The sequence below is a fragment of the Diorhabda sublineata genome, chromosome X (genome assembly GCF_026230105.1).
Source record: "Diorhabda sublineata isolate icDioSubl1.1 chromosome X, icDioSubl1.1, whole genome shotgun sequence".
In the NCBI taxonomy this organism is placed as follows: domain Eukaryota; kingdom Metazoa; phylum Arthropoda; class Insecta; order Coleoptera; family Chrysomelidae; genus Diorhabda; species Diorhabda sublineata.
In genome coordinates, this window is record NC_079485.1 from 19,704,232 (window position 1) to 19,728,194 (window position 23,963).

Consider the following 23,963-nt stretch of genomic DNA (forward strand, 5'->3'; position numbering starts at 1 on the left):
TGAACAATGAGAAAAAATAAAAGGGAACTGCCCTAAGAGTGTTTACCCAGTAAAACCAAAGAAGTCGGCTCGTCTATCTTTGGGTTCCGAAAAGACATCACTATTGTTTCATACGTACGAAAAAAAAGCTAGAGCAGTCATACTACTTTATACTGTGCAAGATGATTCTGCAATTAATACTGTAACAAAGAAACCGGCAAAAATTCGAAGATGAGCTATCAGCAAAAATACGGGGAAGGTGTTTTGCCAGGCATAAAAATAGGGTGCTAGAAATGTCACGTATATAATAGAGCGGTGTGCAAAGAACATGCAAATACAATAATTGTCCAGAATGCAACAATAACGGAAACATCACAGATGAAATTTAGTGGGTAGATGTGATAAGGTTTGCTTTTTAAGGTATTATTTGTGTAAAAATGCATATTGTGTATTTTTATATTTCCTCAAAAAATTTTCATTAGTTTTTATAAGAAGTTTTGATGAGTAGAACTTATAGCATAATTATTATTTTGTTCGTGTACTAAATACACCACGCATGTACTTGTGTTAAAATATTAAACGCCTGTAGTTAAAGGTTAAAAAATATAATTGTTTGAAATTTAAACAAGATAAAATAGTGCTAGTGATAAAATCGCTCAAATTCCGAAATATATATTCTCAGAATAATGTGATACAATACCATTTAAAAAGTACCAATCAAAGAATTTAATATTTTTACTGTAGTATCACAAAAGTTTCATATTTATGTAGCTACTTATCATGATTATTTTCTTACACTAAATAGCACACTCCTTTGTGGAATTCTACTGTCCAAAATTTTAGTTTATAAGCCTTAACTTAACTAAAAATTGTCAAGGTAGTGAGTTTGCTCAGTTTATTTTCTGTTCTAAATGAAAGTACCCCTTTTATCATTATTAAGAAAGACAGCAAAATCTCGAGTTGTCCTTTCATTCGAAAGAATAAACATCTTTTTATTTGACGAGTATGAATGCATTTACAAAATTGTAAAAACCATAATGTTCTTCACAAGAAGTATTTTAGTAGAGAAGTGTGGTGTCATTTATACGTACAGGCATAAATCTATGGTATAAGCGAATCAATGCTGATATATGTAATACAGCTATGTAAGCAAATTAACGCCGAAACGATTTACTAATAAAAAGTACTTTGATTTTAAATGTTTACATTCCAAGTTATAAGAGAGAGACTAAGAGAGTGTTTTACAAAACAAACGAGAAAATTTGAATTAAACGGATTTTTCACCACTCTCATATATCTGTCTGTATGGAGGATGATCTAGGATAAAACTAAATTTCGAACAAATGGTTCTGGATAAATGTAAGTGTAGATAATTGGTAATTATACTAATATTATAAATGTGACCGATTGACTGTTTGTTCCTCAATCATAAAAAATCTAGTTGTTGGCTTCTTCTTCATTTTTCCTTAAGGACTACTTCACTATCTTTGAGGTTTTGTAAAATTGAACATAAGACTATATTCTATCCATTTTATATTTAAAAGCAAAAAATACACTGAAACTTTAATGCGTAGTAATTTTGCTTGGAGATGTGAGAGTTTTAGCACATTACAAAGTCACACTGATTGTCGGAAAGCCACAATCGGCTAATATAAGAAACGTGAAGCAATTACCGCCAAAGGAGTTTTTGATGCCTTTGAAGTTACCTAAAAAATATTTTTTATCCATTCTCCGCGTATATTCTGAGGGAAATTGGATATCATTTGGCAAAGATAGTTTATTGCCTGAATAAACACAAGATTCTTCATAATTCGAAAAAATGTTACGTTGTGGTTAAAAAATTGAAAACCTTGTTTTAATTTTTTCTCTTTTGCAATAAATATATCTCTTTTTTGTGCACGCTGGCTTATAATTTGGTAATTTGTTTTTTCATATTATCACGAGAATAATTATGATAACAATTTAGTATGAAGAACGAAGAACATGAATATTAATGACAATAAAAGTCTTATACCTAAGAAAAGGTATCATTTTTTTTGTTTTTGCGATATGCAAGGAATTCTGATAAATCAAAAAAATTACTAATGTATTTGGTAATCCCATAGCTGTATACACTTCTCTACACGTCTAAGCATCGACAAAGAAGTGCTTGATATCCACTTGTGGTAACTCGTTCCAAGCAATCTATTGCCCCGCAAATAAACCTCATAAATATCATTGTTATAAATTATTAATTGATATAAGGATAAAGTTGAATACAATTGTTCGCATTTGTGTATCAATCCTTTCACTCTTTCCTTGTATGGATATCATCTCTCAATACAAATGGAATAAGTCATTGGTTAATTGAACCGCAGTTATTTAAGATTGATGAGGATTCGAATGTGAAAAATTTAACAGTATACGCCTATAAAATGAAACTTAACCGCTGCAATTTTCTAACTAATAATTCCATCAAACCAAATGATTTGTTTGATGCATCCAAAGTTGATTTAGTGTCATTTCAAATATTGAGGAAGCTCCAATTTATAAATTTTCTGTTTGTAGTTTCATGTATGTACGTAAATTAAGGCTATATATTCTAATTTCCTGGCAAATCTTTAAGCGTAAATCTAGAAAGTTCTATCACGATTAAAATATGATAAGAATATGAGAAAGAACTGCAAACAAACTATTTAAAAATAAATGCATCTACAAATATTTGTAACTCTCTATTTTAAATGATAATGTGCTGCTACTCCTACATTAAAATTAGATAAATTTGTGTTATGATATTCAATCCAGTTAATCTAAAAAGTGCCAAAAATGAATATTAGTTGTCCTTTTTTTGTTTATAAACCGAGTAAAATTACAAAAGGATATGAAAAAATGAGACTCTGATGACTGTTAGCTGAACTCAAAGTAAAACAAAAAATAAATCATCTAATAAAAAACAATGTAAGGTTGCAAGAAAACCGACACATTAATGTGAACGTACTTTACGGACTCACTTCCTAGTACTTTTCGTATGAAGATACTCGTAGATAGATAGAGATAAGAATTTTTCTGTACTGGCAGGAAGATGGGAAATTTTAAGATACCAACAGGTGTAATAAACGTATAACCAATAGTCAATGGTGAGCTTGTTATTGTTGATTTCATATTGATATAAAGCAAAGTGGAAGAATGGGGTAAGACTGATTCATTTGTATTGAGAAATGTGATGCTTATAGCTTTTGATGACTACAAACTCTTATGAAACACTGGGAAGTGGAATTAATGTAAAGATAAGGCAGTGATAGTTTAATCGTTATAATCTTTATTTTCACAAATATATAGAGTTGATTAATGAAATTAATTTTTATATTGGATTGGCCATATTGTAAAAGCAGAATGTATATGACTTAGTCTCTAAGCATAAGTTGAAGGACTTTATCTAGAATGCTAAATGAATAGTTACATTATATGACAAAAGTTTCGTAGCAGATAAAAAGAAGGTAATTTGAGGTATTATCTTCCAAGATTCATCCAATTTGATCATTTTAAAATAAAGTCTCAAGAGCCCGTTGAAACTTACAAATTTCAAGCTCTTGGGTTTAAAAAAAATAAATCGTCACATTTATCTAAGACTTCATTTTGTAATCCCCTTTATATATGCAAATATTCGTATCAAATAACATGAGCAGGATAGAGTACAAAGTGTCACCACCTTATTGGAAATATATTCCGTCGAAGTAAAACACAACTTACTGCGATTCCCTTGGAGCTCTGTTTTCACTTCGATAATCATGAGTTATGTTATGCAGGACCGTCGTATTGAGAATCGATCCAATTTTGAATTCTATGTTGACAGAAAAAATGTTTTTGCTGAATATTTTATCAACTTAAATGGCGAAAATTTAATCCGATCGTATATGAAAAAAGAAATATTACATGATATATGTCATTAAATAACAATTTTTCTACGACCGTGCGTTTTAACCCACTTTCCCGCACCCATTTTAGTTTTGAAAGTGTGCGGGAAAGTAAAATTATGCAAATTTTTACCTTATTAGATATAGATTTTACTTCAGAAGTTATAACTATTGTTGCTACAGGTAAATAAATATTTACGAAATAGTCCATCAAATAAAATTTAAACCTTTTCTAGCTTTTTGCAGCATGTTTAATTTTTTGAAAATATAAAATAATAAAGATATTTTTTATATAACCATGTACATTCTTCAAAGGAGGGTCACAAAACAACTATCAAACCACCCGGGTTTGATATCAGTTGCTATGACATCCCAGGCGTGTAATTGTTACTAAAATGTCAAAGTTGTTCAAAACGTCTTGGAAGTGACCAAATAAGTACAATCTTCTTCTAAATTAAACCATATTAAACCGAATCCGATACAATAATATTAATGGATTCATCCGACGAAGAACTTCCCGAAACCATTTTGAAGGCTGCAATTGAAGCTAATTCCGAGCTGTTACCTGCCAAATCCAGACTAAGGTATGAGAAGCAATACAACCATTTTGTTACATGGTGTAAGGAGAAAGTGGCTAAAACTTATAAGGAAGTTTCTGGCCTATTTTCCAGACCTAAGTAAGGTTTTGAAATTTAATACATTATGGCCCCGCTATTCGATGGTAAAAAGTTTAGTGAAAATAAAACAAAATTTGGATATAGGAAACTTCCATAAGCTAACGTCGTTTCTTAAACAAAAAAATATTGGTTTTCGAGTTTTTAGTTTTTACCAAAGAAGATATATCCAGGGTTATGCTAGCTCTCGATGAGGTGTACCTGATGATTAAAGTGAGTACCATTTTTGCATTGGCTGGCGTTCTCTGCAGATCCGAGCTTGTAAATATCACTGTCGACGACATTCAAGATGAAGGCAACCTAATTGTTGTGAAAATTTCTGATTCCAAAAATCATTCGTCAAGATCATTTGTTTTATCTGAAGAAATAAATGATGGAACCTTTTTGACGCTGTACAGAAAGTACGCAGATTAACGACCACCTACCACTCCACACCACCGATTTTTCATTTATTATAAGAATGGAAAATGCTCAGTTCAATGCGTTGGCGTAAACACTTTTGGTAAGATACCAGCAGAGATTGCTGCATATTTACGCCTACCTAATCCGGAACGTTATATAGGACACAGTTTCGGAGGTTCTTCGGCAACGTTCCAAGCAAACTCCGGCGAAGAAATAACCAACCTAAAGCGCCTCGGTGGCTGGAAGTCTACTACTACTACTAATTCTCTGTACTACAAATGACTTAAAACCGTTGCCGTCACCGTCATCGTCATCTTTATGCGACCTGCAACCGATGCCATCCTCATCGACGTCATCTACCTTCCAGTTGAAACCGAATAACTCCACTGGACCGGCAATTCTTACTTATTTATCGGCAAGTCTATAGAATGCAACAAATTGTGTTTTCAATATTAATATTTATAATAATTAGTAGTTTTTAGTTAAAGTTTTGTATATAATTATGTTTTTTGGAATAAAATAATTTTTGTAAAATAGGTCGGTATACTTTTTTGTATATACGGCCGTAGAAAAAATAATGTTCCTAACCCATGCGTAAAGTGTCTTACCCGCACTTTACCGCTTGCCCGAACACCGCTCCGCATCGTTCTTGACAACTGCAGTCGCGTGCGGGAAAGTATCACTTTCCGCACTTGTTAGGAAAATAATTTTTACTGATACAGATAAAGCAGTAATTATAATCCCCAAATAATCATTGCACCAAAGTTCATTACAAATATATAATTGAAAGTTGACGCATGACTTTGCAGTATAAATATTTTTTTTAAGTTGTCTTATACTTTATCTTATAGGAGAATCGAAACTTTTCACTCATATTACCAGATTTCCTCATAAGGTACGGGTCTCGATATGATATGGCTGTGGCTTTTCATAATACATTCTAACATGTGTATCCACATAATACCGGTTTATACACATCAAAACACAGCGAAGCCACATATGGCGATGACATATCAAAATATATAATTTATTCTTTTTCCTGGGAAATTTCCAATCATAATTAATTTGTTCTCATTATTTTATACACAGAAAGTTTCACTTCATATGTTTATATGGTAAGCCGGATATTCCCAGAATTTCCAAAATTGATAGTAGATTTGGAATCTCGAACCAAGGAAAAACCACTATACACTCAGATATTCAATATATGATTCAAGAAATTAGAAATTTATGATGGGGCAAGAAAAACGAACTGCAAAAAATTATGTCAAATTGGAATTCATTATTCGAAAATGTAAGGAGAATAGTTTGAGGGTGGACACTGAGTTGGCTGGATCATTCAGTTAGAATAAATAATCATATAATATCAATAAAATTATTGTAAATTGCCTAAGATGCGAAAAATGATACGCTGAGGACAAGAGCGAAGTGTAAAACAAAGTTTCTAGACATATAAAAGGACGAAAATCAGTAGATAAAACATTAGATAGATAAGATAGTCATGTATGAAGTTCATCTCAATGGTACCTAATTATTTTCACTCTGCAGACAGACAAAATCATTAACGGTTATGTATAATTTTAATAATATTTTAATACATTCAGGTGTAAAAAATAAGGCAAATTCATGTATAATTTCTTATACCTAAATCTTACCGTTATCCAGATAATAAATGGTTTCTGTAAATTTTTACGGATGCAGGTGTGGACTAAATTTTATTTGACCCGTTAACTTCAAATGAACCATATAGCTTCAAATTGTTGAGGATTCTTATAACAGTATGCGAGTTTGGTCGTGGTCTATTTGGATATCTTGCAGCAAATGAAGTAAATGTTCTTGTAACAACTTAGTCACATTAACCATGAGAAAGAGCCATTTTAACGATTTTCAAAAGTATCAATAATTGACTTATGACAATGTCCTTTATTACAAAGCCCACTAAAAGTATACATCAAAAACTAAAACTTGTTCAAAAATATGGTCTTCTTCGTTATACCACCACCACCAAAATAATAATAATAATAATTCAATAAAAGAAAAAATGTACGTATCCTGGCAGAAACACTGGGATACTGCCTCACGATCCTCAAATAACACCTATTTTCAAATTTATCCTACTTTAGCCTCACCCCCGAACTATATGTTTAAATACAAAACTTCGAAATTTTACTCAGCAAGTATCTTTAGAATGAAGACTGGTCATGGGAGGTATCCCGCCCATCTTGCCAGGCTAGGTATTATACAATCCACACACACACACACACACACACACACACACACACACACACACACACACACACACACACACACACACACACACACACACACACACACACACACACACACACACACACACACACACACACACACACACACACACACACACACACACACACACACACACACACACACACACACACACACACACACACACACACACACACACACACACACACACACACACACACACACACACACACACACACACACACACACACACACACACACACACACACACACACACACACACACACACACACACACACACACACACACACACACACACACACACACACACACACACACACACACACACACACACACACACACACACACACACACACACACACACACACACACACACACACACACACACACACACACACACACACACACACACACACACACACACACACACACACACACACACACACACACACACACACACACACACACACACACACACACACACACACACACACACACACACACACACACACACACACACACACACACACACACACACACACACACACACACACACACACACACACACACACACACACACACACACACACACACACACACACACACACACACACACCGAAAAGCCTACAGAGGTACTCAGATTGCTGTTGTGACTCTATCAGCAGCTGCAGCGAAGAAGATCGCGAAGAAGATCCTGGAAGGAAGCGGTAAAATCCGGATCGGCTGGGTAAACTGCCGAATTAGAGCAACGAAGAGACCGATCCAATGCTTCAAGTGCTGGCACTTTGGGCATCATGGATCTCAATGCAAAAGAAAAGTAGATCGTTCTAAGCTTTGCATCAGGTGCGGACAAGAAGGGCACAAGATCGCCGGGTGTAAAAATCCAGCCAAATGTGCATTATGCGCCGAGAACCAAGGCGCAGAGAATGCTGCTCACAATGCCGGCAGTCACAAATGCCCGGTATTCCAAGACGCGCTTCAGAGGATGACAAGCAAAAGAACATGAAGATACTGCAGCTCAATCTCAATCATTGTGAGGCTGCGCATGACCTGCTCATGCAGACGGTGCGCGAATTAGAGCTTGACTTGGTACTGATAGCGGAGCCATATAAACACCTAAGCACCCAACCCTGGGAATCGGACAGCACATCCAAGGCTGTCATCTGGTCATGTGGCAAGCTCCCTTTCCAGAACGCAGTCGACAACAACAATGCCGGCTTTGTAGCAGCATCAGTAGAGGGCATCCGCTTCTATAGCTGCTATGCACCACCTAGCCTCTCTATTTGTCACTTCACTGATTTCCTGGATCGACTAATCGAAGATGCGAAGCAATACCATCCAGTAGCGATAGCAGGAGACTTCAACTCCTGTGCAGTCGACTGGGGTAGCAAACATACCAACGCATGAGGGAAGACACTGCTGGAGACTTTTATTACACTAGATGTAGTCTTGCTCAACAGCGGTGACACGCCGACCTACACCAAGGGCGACGCAAGCTCGATTGTAGATCTCACTTTTGTCAGTAGTAGCCTTGCTAAAGGTAACGACAAATGCGAAGTATTGGATACCTACACCGCCAGCGACCATCATGCAATATTCTGGGAAATATCAAGCAACCAGAACTTCAGGAGGCACATCAAGCTATCTAACAACGTTGATTGGAAAGTAAAGTCTTTTGACCCAGAATTATTGCTAATAGCTCTCGACAGTGATCCGATCAACTTTGGATGTGCGGAAGAACAGACTAAAGACCTGATGAGGAGAGTAACACATGCTTGTGATGCAAGTATGCCGCGTAAACGTGGCATGAACTCAAGATCTTCAGTGCATTGGTGGAACGACCACATCAGCAGCCTTCGTAAAGAGTGTCACAGGAAGAGAAGAATCTCTCAGCGCGGCTATCAACGGCCCAACTCAGCTGAGTTAGTCGCAGAGTACAAAAAAGCGCGTCATGAGCTGAATAAAGCTATCAAAGAGAGCAAAAGAAGATGCTGGAAAGAACTTATATACGAGGTAGACAAAGACGTGTGGGGTAGACCTTATAAGGTGGTCATGACCCACTTGAAAAAGCAACAAATGCCATCACCTACGTGTCCTCATCTCCTTCAAAAAATCGTCACTGCGCTGTTCCCACAGCAAAGAAATTTCGATTACCAGTTGGCTCCAAGTGAACTGGAAGACATACCATCTGTCACTGAAGAGTCGGTACACAAGAAATCACATCACAACCATATATCCGATATCCGGGAGTGATGCTTGATGCCCGACTCAACTTCAAGCAGCAGGTAGAACACGTCAGTGCCAAAGCATCGGTAGTAAGTAGTCTCGCAAGACTGATGCCCAACGTCGGCGGCCCAAAGCAGAGCAGAAGACTACTATTATCATCAGTTGTCACATCGGTGCTCAATTATGGAATATCCATTTGGGCAGATGCGCTGGAGCTGCAAGAGTCATGGAGAAAGGCTGGAACAGTATATCGTCTAAATGCTGTAAGAGTAGCCAGCGCCTTCCGCACAATATCGAAGGAAGCAGTCTGTGTCATTTCCGGAACTTTGCCACTCAGAGTTCCAGCTGAGGAAAGAAGGAACCTTTACCAACGAAAGAGGTCAACTACACTAAGTGCCGAAGAACTCAGAGCTGAAGAACGGCAGAACAGCATCACACGATGGCAATCGCAGTGGGATGCCACAACAAAAGGAAGATGGACATACCGGCTCATACCAAAGATCGACGTTTGGCTGAATCGGAGTTATGGCGAGGTCAACTATTATTTGACGCAAATGTTGTCAGGACATGGATGTTTTCGGACATATCTTCACCGCTTCAAGCATGATGATTCACCGGAGTGCCCGTTCTGCCCAGGAATCAATGAAGACGCAGAGCACGTTTTCTTTGACTGCCCACGATTCTATCCACAACGAGATGAGCTGGAGACGATCCTAAAGAAAAGAATCCAGCAGGAGACAATAGTAGAAGAAATGCTGTCATCAGAAGCTGCCTGAAAAAAAAAACACACACACACACATACATAATAATTTTTATTTACCTAGACTCGCACAGATACAAATCGAGCATTTGCCTACTCGTTACGGATTCGCGTCGATTTCTTCTCCTAGCATTTCGCCACATGGATCCAACTCGCTGCGTGTGAGCTCCGGTTTCGGGATCAACAAAGTTTTCAGAGTGATTGACCGTATAGTGCTGGAAATTCATGTCTAGCAGTGTAGGAATCGCCCCATACGTCTACCATTTATCAGATATTATCGTTGTACTTCTCTCAATACTTTCACTAATAACTGTCATAAGAGTAGCTCCTGTTCTGTCCGGGACCGCGTATAAAAAACAGTAACCAACTTCACGACATATTTCTCCACAAACCCACTGGTGAAAGTACATCCTACCGCGATCTTACTTTCTTTTCGAGAAGCACACTCGTCAATCTCCACAGTCATGTCGGGTACCCCGATCTTCCTTTTATTTCGGAGCAATGAGTTCGCACAAACTTTCCTTAAATAATTCCTCCAATCGCTCATAGCCTCACTACTCATAGCCAGCTCTTGTTCTAAAAATTTGCACGAGGTATATATGAAAAGAGCGATGGTCTTTAATGATAGTCTGGTACCCTCCAACCATGTACCGATCCTTAATCCCTTCTCCTCCATACACGAGCGTTTACTGCATATCCACCGATCGTAGTTACCGCTGAACGTAACAGTCGTAGGATGTTTCTTCCTGCACAAACGCACTTTTTTAATTATACCACGGTCTTCAAAGAATTTTACTGCACCTTCTTCGTCTCCTACACGTTCTAACACACCGAAAATGTTTAAAACGGACATGTCTTTGTTATAAACTAACAGCAACTGAAAAATAATTGGAACCAAAATCCAAAATTGTGAAAAGAAACCGAAATTCAATCAACAAATAACAATAACAATTATCATCAATCGAATGTAAGCTTATATTTAAGTAGATTTCAAAAATGTATTAATACACACCCTGTATAAAATGAAAAATTTTTCAACATGGATTAAAATACGTCGGACCTTGCTAAAAGCAACCAAATAAAAACCGTTTTCATATCTTTAAGGGTATCTTCGTAAAAAAATAATTTGTAAGGGTCTGCAACGGTAAAATTTTTTACAAAAGTACTCTAGAATTTTAAGTAAATTTCAAAAATACAGGGTGCTCTATTCAAAATAACAGAGTTACAGTCGATTTCCGGTTCTATTCTCTTTGAAAATATTTTAGTTAAAAAGATCGTATCCAAAAACCCAAACATAGAAATTTTCATGATTTTAATATAAGTATTTTGTTATATACAGATAGTTTTAACTCGTCGTGGGACACCCTGTATATAATAAACGAATATATGCATGGACCAAAACTATTTCCAATAAAAAAATGAATTGTACAAATAACGTAATAAAAATTCACGTTTGGTCGGGAGCTTTAGGGGATAACATTTAAGACCCCTTCTAGTTTAACTGAATATAAATATGTAAAACAGAAGGAGCAAATTATTTTAGGAGATTTGATTCTAGTGTGATGGTTTTCCTACTTAAATAAAGGTGTCGTTCAAATTTTTTCGCAAAATGCTTTTAATAATAACATTATCACCTCATAATGGGCGGTCAACCCAAATTTATCATTTTTTGGTCATTTAAAGCAAAATATTTATCTATATGGTTTTGTTATGTTTTGTTATGTCCATTATGACAAGAACACCTCACTGTTTTTATCAGTGAATTTATTGGTCATATACCTTGTCCCAAATAACAATAGATAGTAATACCACTAGTGACTGATTTTTTGCGACAAGTGAATTGCTTCCTTCGAACAACTCTGTTTAGTTATGAAATAAAAAAACAGACGGTATTTCTTCAGACAATTCCATGAACAAAGTGTAATATTGAAAACTTCATATTTGATAATTAGTGGAATATATTTAATAGAATTTGATTCAATACAGGGAAGTCTATTTGTTTACTACTCAATTTATTATATTTGACTAAAAATAATTTTCTACAATTATTATTTTCCACCAATAATAATACATTCTATTAGTAGTAGTGGTAGGAGTTACTGACGAGGCATTATGAAATGAGTGAAACACGTAAGGAGGCCTTGTACCCAAAGGAATTATTAGTCTATTGAAATGATTCATTTTTATAGGCCTCGCTTTACGTTTCTGAAAGGTTGCAATTTTATAATTGGGATGGATGTATGGTAACACTAGTAGCTCAACTCCAAGTTTGTGACGTTGCAGCCCTTGTACGTACATCAGTCGTCATTTTCAAAAATGAGATGCTAACGCCTTTATCGCAATATCTATTATATCTATTCCACATTGTCAAAATAAAATTTGAAAAAACCGTTTACGGTATGATCTTGACACAGTTTAGAGTTTTTCAAATTCAAATGAGCCATTTGGTATCTGCATAATTTTTATCACCATTTTTGAGGATTTAGGAGATTATTATCATATGCAATATATTTGTCTTTTTTGTAGAATTTTTCCTTTAAAAATGTAACAAGGAAAACACTGCTAGGATATAATACAAGTAAAAACCTCTCAGCCTATCACAACACGTTAGGCGCTAAGTTAAATTGTTACGCGTAAAAAGATAAAATTGTATTTTAGTTCTATTCTTTCAATACAAACTTTGAACGTTTAGACGTAGGAAATAAATTACAGAAATTCCAGATACTTCCCGAATAACAAATTACATATCAATTATTCTTCTTTACTGAACCTATTTTATTAGTAATTTTTTTTGTTTGAATTACTTAAAGCGGCTTTTTGTTAAAAACTACTTAATCAATGAACATTTTACAAACGTTTGACAAAATCATCGCGTGGCGAAACAAGTAACATTTCAAACAAATTTGGACAAACTTAACAAATATATTGTAGATGGAAACATATTAATTTTTATTTCATCTTTTAGTTTAAGTCTTCAACAAGTAACAGCCTTATCTATTCAATTTTTTTTTATTTTATTGTTTAGTTGAAACACAGATAACAAATTAATAATTTTGACAGATCTTAAACAAGAGTGAAGTAATAACCTTAAAAATAACAAGTTTTTTTCATATCAAACCACTTATTTCATTGAGAATAATAAGTACTGGACATTTTAATTGGTGTTTTGTGATAGGGATTGCGATAAATGAAGATGAGACACAAAAACACAAAAGTTTATTTGATGCAAATATTAATAAAATATTTCAACACTCATATAATTATAATCATATACAATGATAATAGAAAAATAATATTAAAATCCATTCCATAATTTGTTCTGTCTTCTTGTCAATGGCTTTTTTCTTAATCAAAAGTTGTCTAGCTAACATATTTAATAACAATAATGATAAGGATACATTAAATTTTTCAGTTGTTTTTTGGATAATATGTTTGCTTGTCAATTTTTCGTTTTCTGCATTTTTTTTTCAGGCCGTCATATAATAAGTCAATATGTCGAATTCATCTTCTTCCAAGGTCCTGCTAAAATTTCTCCATTCTGCAAAAATTACCTATAAATAAAGTATCCATGAAAATCTTAAATTCATTGAATTTTTAGTACTTCTCTTATTTCATCCAGATCATGTGTGGGGGGTGAGGGTATCTTTTTTGTTTGAAGTCTTCTGTATAAATTTGATCACATCATTCTGGTAATACTTCTTAGGTACCTACTTGTAGACGGTTGGTTAATGATCAATTTATCTCCACTGCTTGATGATGGACCTTAAACAGAATCGCTTTTTGCTTTCTCAAATATGGCATGAATATGCTTCCACAGGGCAGATTTGGTGCGATTTTCTGGACACTGGCATTTATACCGATGTTTATATATTTTGTATCGGCTGCACATACCATCGGTATCACACAATTCATTGTGAGATACAATTCAAAACTTCTGAAGCAGATTTTACCTTCAAATTTCAACAATTTGATAATTCCACCATATATCATTTTATCATTAACAATTTTTCCCACACTTTTTTTTACAATATTATCTAACAAATCTGCTAATTTTACAATACTAGAACACGAATAATATCATAATCATAACATATAAATAACATTTAAAAGATAACTAATATTATTTTGTCCTTCCATTCGACTGTACTTTAGTAATTTATTTAAACTTTTAATGGCCATGTTAGTATTTACACCTGAGTTAGTTATATAACAAGTGCCCAAATCATAATCCTATCTTTGTTTTGAAAATAATATCTAAATACGATACATTATATTGAGGCGAATGTATTTTTCACATCTTTGTCTCAATATTTAAAATACTTGTCACTCTTTTTATTTCAAATATTTTGATATTCGTTTCTTCCAATATACTTCTCATTTCTGCTTTCATTTTATTCCTAGTTTCCAGCTTCTTTTCACCTTCCTCAGATATTCCAGTTTTTAATAACATGCCACGTACAGAGAAGTCTTCTTGGTGAAGAGGGGGTGCCATTCGTCATACATCAATTAATTATTCCAACTTATTCCGAAGAAAACTGCACATTTTGCACATTTTGATCTAATATATTTGTTAGTGAGAATGCTACTGGAAAACTCATATTTAGTTCATATTTGACTAAAACTCTTGTTAAATTCCAATTCCTTCTATTGGTATCGTAAGTTCTATCTATCCAAATTGTAACGTGAATATCTCTAAGCTATTTTTTTCTACAACCCCTTAGAACTCTACTGCAAAACCTTAACCTCTAGACGTGGGTAATTTTCATCTGAAATTAATCAAAGCTATTCCTTCACCACTAATCTACTTGTTAATAATCATAATCGAAAGTCTAATTTTACACAATGTCATAGTATTAAAACTACATTATTATAATACTCTTTCATACACACATGATACGAAATGAATTATTGTAATACTGAAAAAACCTATCTCTAAAAGTGAATTTGTAGCTATTGAATTACTGTACAAGAGTGATGACCCTGGTAAAATACCGTAAAGTAGCATAAAAATCAGTTCTCGTGTCTACAAACCATTTTCATAAGTGCAAACATAGTTTTCAGCAAAAAACTACAAACACTAGTGCAAATCGACAACCTCATATACTGACCTCAAAGTAAGCAGCTCTTAAATCTTCAAACAACGAATTTAACATTTGAACAGTATAAATCAAACTCGATTGTTTTTATACCAGACACAAAACCGGTCGCTTGATAGCAAATCAACTTTTTAGCCATTCGTGCTCTATATGCAATATTTTAAGACATAACTCTAATAATTGTAATTTGTCAAAACGCAGCAACAAACATTAAACCTGATAAAACACCATCAAAAATACAATATAGAACGTAAAGCTCAACAAATATCTCCAATCAAACAACCACACAACAACACACCACTGATCTCTAACGCGACCCTAACTAATACAACAAATATTAACAACCAAACAAAAGACAACCTATCATACATACAAAAGCTGACAGTATTAGCAGAAATTCATACTAACGCAGACACAATGAATTCAAAACGCACCCTATCTGACATCACCACTCCCCCCTCATCTACACCACATAAAAACGATACGTTTCGTAAACCAAACGAACAAAAAATCAGAAAAGCTAAGAAAGTAAGAGATAACAAAACGGATACACAAAAAAGTAATTACAATACATTAATGGAATCAGCACTACCATTATTCGAAGAAGAAATGCAAATTTTAAGTTACGCGCAAACAGTTGATTTCTTAGAAAATGCAATAAGATCAAAAGACCTACTAAATATATCAAAAATATATACAGAAGACACAAAAGGCTTTCTAAAACCTACATCCATATTATAGAAATAAAAGAATGAAAAGCATCAGTACAAGGATCAAAAAAAATTATGGGACAACTAAACTTACACCTATCATTCATCGCACAAGGAATCGAAGAAACGTCAATCGAATCATCTCAGGAATAATGTCTAAAGCTAAATCAATTCTACCTACTCCTCGAACTATCATCCAGTATAGTATGCTTATAACACTTATTGTTGAACTGTCGAAAGTACAAAAACGAAAGGCTAACTAACAACTTTCCAAACACCATAATTTCTCTACTCAACAATAATTGTAATACCACAAACTTAATCAAATATCTAAAAGACATACAACTGTATCATAAATTGTGAACAACTGAAAAGGCGCTAATAACCTTTGAAGTTTATGCGATAATACATATATAAAATAAATATTACTGTACTAACTAATTTCGAGTCAGATTCAGTGAATTTTTACCAAATATAAAAGAATTGGATCCTTAGAAGTCCTGACATATAGATAAAACAACCATAGTCAAGCTTTGAGCGTATGAGAGCTCTGTAAACTCTTAGCACTATAATTCCATTGGAGCCCCATTGAAGGTGGCTGGGGGCTTTAATTATGTTCAGCCTCTTTAGGCAAATGCCTTTTACATCATGAATATGGTGATTCCAGTTGAGTCAAGAATCAAAAGTCATACAAAGGATTTTGCACTGATTCACAATAAGTAGAGGGGAGTTATTTTGTTTGTATTGAGTAAGTTTATTCAGTATTGCACTTCTGGATATAGAGTCAAAAGCGCCTTCAATGTCGAAAATAGCTGCAATGATGGTTATTTAATGCAGAGGAGATATTTGTTTGCACGTGAACAAGGTTGTCATGTGTCGATTGATTACGCCGAAAACCCGATTGTGCGTCAGGAAAAAGTTTGTATTTTTCAAGGAACCATTGGAGTCTTCTATGGATTATTTTTTCAAGGAGTTTGCAAGTTGTGCAAGTGAGTGAGATTGGACGGAAAGACTAGGGGATGATCTGGATTTTCCTGCTTTTTTAATTGGGATGATTATAGAGTTGCGCTATGCATCAGGGAGCTGATGAGTATTCCAAATAATGTTATAGATGTAGAAGCTTGGAGAGAGACGAATCGGGTAGTTTTTTGAGAAATATATACAGGACATCAACAGGACAGGTAGCAGAATTTTTGCAAGACGATAGCGCAAATTTTAGTTCATTTAAATTAAAAGGGGCATTGACAGACGCATTATCGAGAGAATTTAGCTGGAGTGTGGAGGAGGGCTGAAAATGTGAGATATGAAAATCGGATGCTGGATTATGGATACTCAAATTTTCTGGTGTTGTGCGAGTGTGAGATTTTTTGGCTGTCGGTGATAAGCAGATCGTTAGATAATAAAGAAGGAATTTTGATATTAGTTTTTTTACCTTGGATTTGTGCAATTTTTTTCCAAACTTGACTGGGGTCTGTATTGTGGGTAAGGGATGAAGTGTAACTTTGCCAAGCAGATTTCTTACTTTGTTTGACAATAAATTTAGCTTTAGCTTTACGGGAACATGATTCAGGAGAATAGTCGAATTGTTTATGTATAACGGAGCGTGATTCAGGGCTTATGAAGTGACTACCGTTTTTAGTCAGTTTAGATTTTTTGGTCTTCTTTTTCGCAGGGTTTCTGGAGCTGGATGTTGAAAATTCGGGGGGAGGCATTGGAACTGGATGAATATCACTAGGAGATGTAGACTGTCGAGACTGCTGTCATTCGAACGGGGACGTTTTTCGCTATTTTTTGATAAGGAAATTAGAGAGGGACAACGAGAAAGAGTGTCTTTCGAGGATACTACGAGAATAACTGAAATATTAGTAGTAGCAGTAGGGTCAGCACAAGAGGAAAGGATGAGATTGACCGAATCATTTGATTTGGGAGAAGGATCTTGAGGGACGGAAGTGTTTGGGCATGAATCAGCAGTGTGCCCAGCCTGTTTGCAGAGAAAGCATTTAAGTTTGTCGGTAGAAATGAATATTCTGTGTGTTGTATTTTCATGACTAATGACAGTCGAAGTTTGAGTGCATGTGCGTATTCATCACCAGGTGAACCACATTTGACGTATGATATAGGAGAAGTTAGTGATATCCCTAAGTCTTGTAGTGCTTTCTCGATGAAGGAATGGGGAATGGATGGACAAACATTGTAAATGAGTATTCTTTTGGTTGGAGATATAAGCCGACGTATAGGGATTAAATTGGAATTAACTAGGATGCTTTGGTTGGTTTTTAGAAGTTCGTCGACTTGAGTCGTCGATGATAAATGAATGCATATGCGACCGTGTGAATTTGTGAAGACGATGCCACCTATTCCTTTAATGTAGTACAATAGTGATAGTACAGTGTTGGGGATAGAAGGCATAATGATGGCCTGATCTCGTGAGGGCACAGAAGGCGGTGGAGATTTTGCTGAGGTAGCTGCAACATATGATAAAGGTGGAGAGTGAATATTTGGATTTTTCAGGTTAGTATGATTTTTGGAGGTGTAGGTGGTAGTGGTTATTAAGTTTTTTGGTAGTGAAGGGAGGTTAGACATATTGCTGTGATCTTGGTTGCCAAAATCACAGTCAATAGTTGAAAAAAAAATTGAAAAACGTTAGTTAATATATAAGTAAATCTCAGCTCGAGAAATAACTAACAATCTGTGTCTCAGTGATTGACCTATTGATTTTCGGATAATAAATAATTTCCAAGTACATTTACCAAATTTTGTGGTAAAAACGCTCTTTCAACAATTTGTGGTATCACATTTTAATTATAACAAAAAACGAAGAATTTATTATTGGTAGAAATTAACTTTACCTAACGAGGTATACAGAAAGAATGGTTACGATCTTAAACACATATAAACGAACAATATTCGCTCTGAAGATACTATTAAAATATTAAGAAACAGTAAATCTCAACTAGTCACAATTAACTATCAGATAGATTAAAAAAATTGTACTGGACACTTATATAGTAAATAACATATTGAATCTATCAATAGGAATTACATTTGGAAACATTCATATAGGAGTAGACTTAGAAAATCAGTTTGCACAATTTGAAGAGAAATAATTTGGAATTGTTTCATATGCAGAAATAATAGGCACATGAAATTAGTAATTTACGCTCTGAAAACGCAAATAAAACATCAAATAAAATTAACTTACCGGTTATTGATCTTCCTGTATTTAGAGGCGAACCTGAAGTTTGGTTGCAATTTTATGATACAGTCGAAACATTGATTTATAATGATATAAATTTAAACAATGTTCAAAAATATTATTACCTGAAATCATGTTTAAAACAAGATATTCCAGAAATGTACCTTAAAGATATTTTTGCATGATAGAGCCTCTAGATCAGCCTCCACTTGGAGATCCGAACGAAAGGCTATTTTAACTCCAGAATTTTTTGGTCCAGAAGATGCTATCGTACTATTTTTTTTACCTTTTTTTCCACCCTTGAAACCGGTCGCATCGGCACAGCTACCAAACTTAAAACCCTTAGGATCAATTCACGTCGCCTAATTCCAATGCCGGGTATCTCACCGGATGAATCGAGTGGACCACATCTACCTCCCCCTTCATCCATAATATATCTCTAAAAGAATCAGTATTTCTCCGGTACCCAAAAAATTTCTTGTACTAATTTGGGGCAGTGTTTAATGTTTCGTATAATTTTAATAAGCACTAAAGGTATTAGATCAATCACAATTGAAAAACATCTGGTGTTTTTGCGATATTATCAACTGTCAGGTTTTTGATTGGTCAGATAGTGTGAAAATTCTGATATAAGTGAAATAGAATTCCCCCTATTGTTTCTACGCCATCGATTTCGATTTTAATTAGTACGGCACTTAGGGATTGAACTGTATCATTTATGTTTATCACAATTTCTTACGTTCGATTGACATTAACACTGGTAAATTCCGTAAAAAAATACATTCAAAAAAATTACATTGCTTTCAAAAAATAATTCGAAATAAACATGTATTTTCCTAGATATGGGAGATACAGAGTTTCAAGAAATAATTCTAGCATTTAACGTTGAAATTTAAGCAAATCTCCCCTGAAACACGAATATTTGTTTGATAAGAAAACCGTTCAATCAATACAAAATAGGATTTTGTTCCGTTTTTTCTTTTAGCTGGTTACGTATCAAGAAAATTACAAATAAAAAAATTCAATGAATCAGGCAACGGTAATTTTGGTTTTCTTTACGAAAAATTCGTTTTTAAAAAATATATTTATTCTAGCAATTACAAGTTTATTGTTAGAGATCTGAACAGAGAATGAATAATATTAAATGATATTACAAGAAAGAAAGATTTATCTGCATATGTTGTTAAATAACAATTTCTCAGAAAGTATAGTGTTTCTGCTGCGCTTTTAAGTTTCCTTGATAAGCGGCGTATGTAACTCCTCCCTCCTTAAGTCTCGAAAAGTATGGATTGACTTTTCGATTTTTGGGCCCTTTCCAGGTTTTCTTGACTTTTTTCTTTTGTGTGTTTTCGGCATACTAAAATTTTTGATTTGAATTTGAACAAAACACCTGCTATTAAAATAATGAATATTATCGCTAAAAGGCTTTCGATTATTGTTACATGACTCTGTGTATTGGAAGTTTCTTGGATCGGCTTCAATTTTCTTGACAATTCGTTGATTTGGAAAAGATCATCGAGATTGAGATTTGTTATGTTATATTTTTCGTAGTGTTTTGAAGTTGATAATTTGTTTGTTTCTAATTTTGGCAGGACAAATGGTTTACCGTAACTGATTTCGTCGTCATTGATGTATCGTTGATTATTGATCCATAGTTCACAGTTTTCTGGGATTTTGACAAGTGATGGTTCTTCTATTTCGAGGTATCGATCGGATTGACATTTTGAAAGTATTTTTTCTTGTTGAATCGGCATTATCAGGACTTCTTTTGTTGTAACTTGTTGAATGATTGTTTCTTCGATATTGACTTCTAGAATTTGGCAATCATCGAGAGTGTTCCCTTCAAGTAGACTAAGGGTGCAATTATCCCTTTGGACAAAATTTTGACGGCAATAGTAGATACCTTCGAGTGGTGGACATTCTTCTTTTTCTGATTGGGTTTCATTTTGCGTTCGTGCCAGGTAAGGGAATTTAGGAGTGTACATTTTATTATTTTGGATTATGGGAAAAAGGTGGTAAAATTCAAATGTTTCGGAGATGAGTATAGGTACGTGGATAGCAAAGACTAATTTCGAATCAATGATTGATACTTGAGTTCCAAGAAATTGGTAGTATGTTAAAATGTTAGAAAATTTAGGAATCTGTTTTTCCGAATATAGTTTTTCTAAATGTTGAATTATGTCCAGTATCTCGTAACTAGAAATTATAGACGTATGTACAGAATTAAGTTTCGAAAATACAACTGCGTTCTCAATATTATCTATAAACGTTATTGTTGACTGACAGTCTAAATTAATCTGATACAACATACCTTGAAACGTTAGATAACTTTCTAGTGTTTCAATTTTGTTATATACAGAGGCTGAAAATAGTTGTAACCCATTATTAAAGTTTGCTTGATTTTTATTTAAAGTAGTAATTGACTTATTGTAATGATCAATGAGTTTCTTATAGAGAGAAATTTGAAGGTTAGTTTCATGGATAATGTTCTTTTGATTTTGTTGTAATAAAGTAATTGCGTTATCGTATTTTATCTCGTCATCTGAATCGAGGTTTCCAAATAGCCATTTGTTTATTTTACCAACGCCATTTAGCAAACCTCTTCGATTTCTGATATGAGGATTCAAATTTTCGAATTTTTTCTGTACAGTGTTGATCAAATACTCGGTTCTTATTAACATGTTCTGTGCTAAAGCGTGATAGGACATAGTGTTTGTAGTGGTTACAGTTGTAATACTATTTTTTATGTAATTGAAATGCGTAACTAGACTATCTATTTGCTTAATAAGTTGGCTTAAATCTAAATAATGTAAAAACGTATGTTTACTATATACTAATCTAGCGTTTCCTAATTGGATGGGAAGAAGGAAGTTTTGAATTTTCGTAACCTGTATGTCTTCTACACTACAGGTCGCTTGAAATACGCGAAGAATCAGGTAAAGCATCAGGATTCGCGTGCTCGTCGACATCCTGTAACAATTTCCGAACATTACTTCTTGGTTTTCGGACAATACTTTTATGATACGTACCTTTATCGGTTTTAAGCAGAATACCTTTATCTCTGATTATTTTAGTTTGTTTAAATTTAGGGAGTTTCTTATTTCTTAATTTAGTTTTTACGTAGGCGGTTTTTTGATTTGAATAGTCTAAAGGTTCGGACCTTTTTCTATTTAATTTCTCTATAACCTTTTGTTTAGTTTGTTCGTTTTGTTGTTTAATTTTTTCATATAAGCGTTTACTGGTTTCTTTGTGATTTTGAACGTATTGAGATATAACTAAATGATCATTCAGGTCAAACGGGTCAGGATTGTTTATATGTCCTTTTATAATTTCGAAAGGCGTGAATTTTGTTACTGTATGAACTGAATTGTTATAACTAAGAATCGCGTGTTTCATTATTTGATCCGGTGTCAAATTTTTATTATCTTCCTGTATACATCGATAATGTTCTAAAATACTTGAATGAAATCGTTCAACTGGCGAGTTGGAATTGCTATTTTTCGCTGTGGTATGATGCAATTCTATATGGTGAAGTTTGCAAAAGTCTTCTAAATCGAAATTCTTAAATTCAGAACCACTATCTGTTGTTATCTTTTGAGGTAGTCCATGGTGAGTTATGAAATTTAGTAAAGAGTCTACTGTGGAAAATCCTGTAACACTTACTATGGGGTAAGCTTGTCCGTAACGCGAAAAGGAATCAATTACTGTTAAATAAATTTTATTTGCAATTTTAAAAACATCCATATGTACATGCTCAAAAGGCTTAGACGCTGTGGGTGTTAGGCTAAATTTGACGACAGGGGGATTCCTATCATATTTATTTTTCAAGCATGTATCGCAATTATTGATAAAGTTTTCTACATCTTCGATCATTTTCGGCCAGTAGTATCTACAACTAAGAGATGTTTTAACTTCGTTTATGCCCCTATGACCTGATTTATATATATGATGATATTTAATTTTTTCTAATTGCTCTTCTTTTGTTTCAATATCTGTTACTGATTTGGTACACAGTGTAAATTTAAATGCAGAATTCTTAAACATATTCTGTGCAGTTACAATAAATATTCTCGATAAGGGTTCGTTCTGGAAATAAAGTGCATAATTTTTCCTGGGGTCAATATATTCTTTAATGAAGTTTATTATATTATTTTCGATGTCAATTACCGGTAATGTAACGTATAGACGAATATTTTCGAATACTTTCTCTCTTCTAACCTTAAAGGTATTTATTTGACCATTAGTAAAATATATTTGATTTTTATACATATTTAATGGTTTTTCGGTAATTGGAATTGATAGAATAGGATTTTCAACAGATGTATGTACTGTTTCAATGTCTTCGTTATTATTAGGATTTGGTTCTTCCGTTATAGGTAATATTGGTAAATTATTGTTTGCGAGATTTTCTATGTTTGAATCGTTTTGGTTAAATTTATTTAAATCTAATATATTTGTAAGATCTAAATTATCTAAATTCGGGAGAGTACTGGAATTAATTCTTTCAAATTCTTCATTCATTATTTCATCGATGTCACTTAAATTGACATCCATTGATGCAGTTTCTAATGCATTTATATCGGGATATCGAGATAATGCATCAGCTGCTTTGTTACTTTTACCTTTCAAATATTTTATATCGTACTCAAATTCCTCAAGTTTAAGGCGCCAGCGTACAAGACGTGAATTGGGCTCTTTTAATGACATGAGCCATTGCAATGGTTTATGATCTGAAAAAATTGTGAATTTTTGACCAAAT

General features: G+C 34.2%; 1 protein-coding gene across 3 annotated transcripts in view; it reads left to right on the forward strand.

Moving 5' to 3' along the window:
• LOC130450717 (metabotropic glutamate receptor) overlaps positions 1-23,963 on the forward strand; it is a 566,010-nt gene that overhangs the window by 419,862 nt on the left and 122,185 nt on the right. The window lies entirely within an intron of this gene.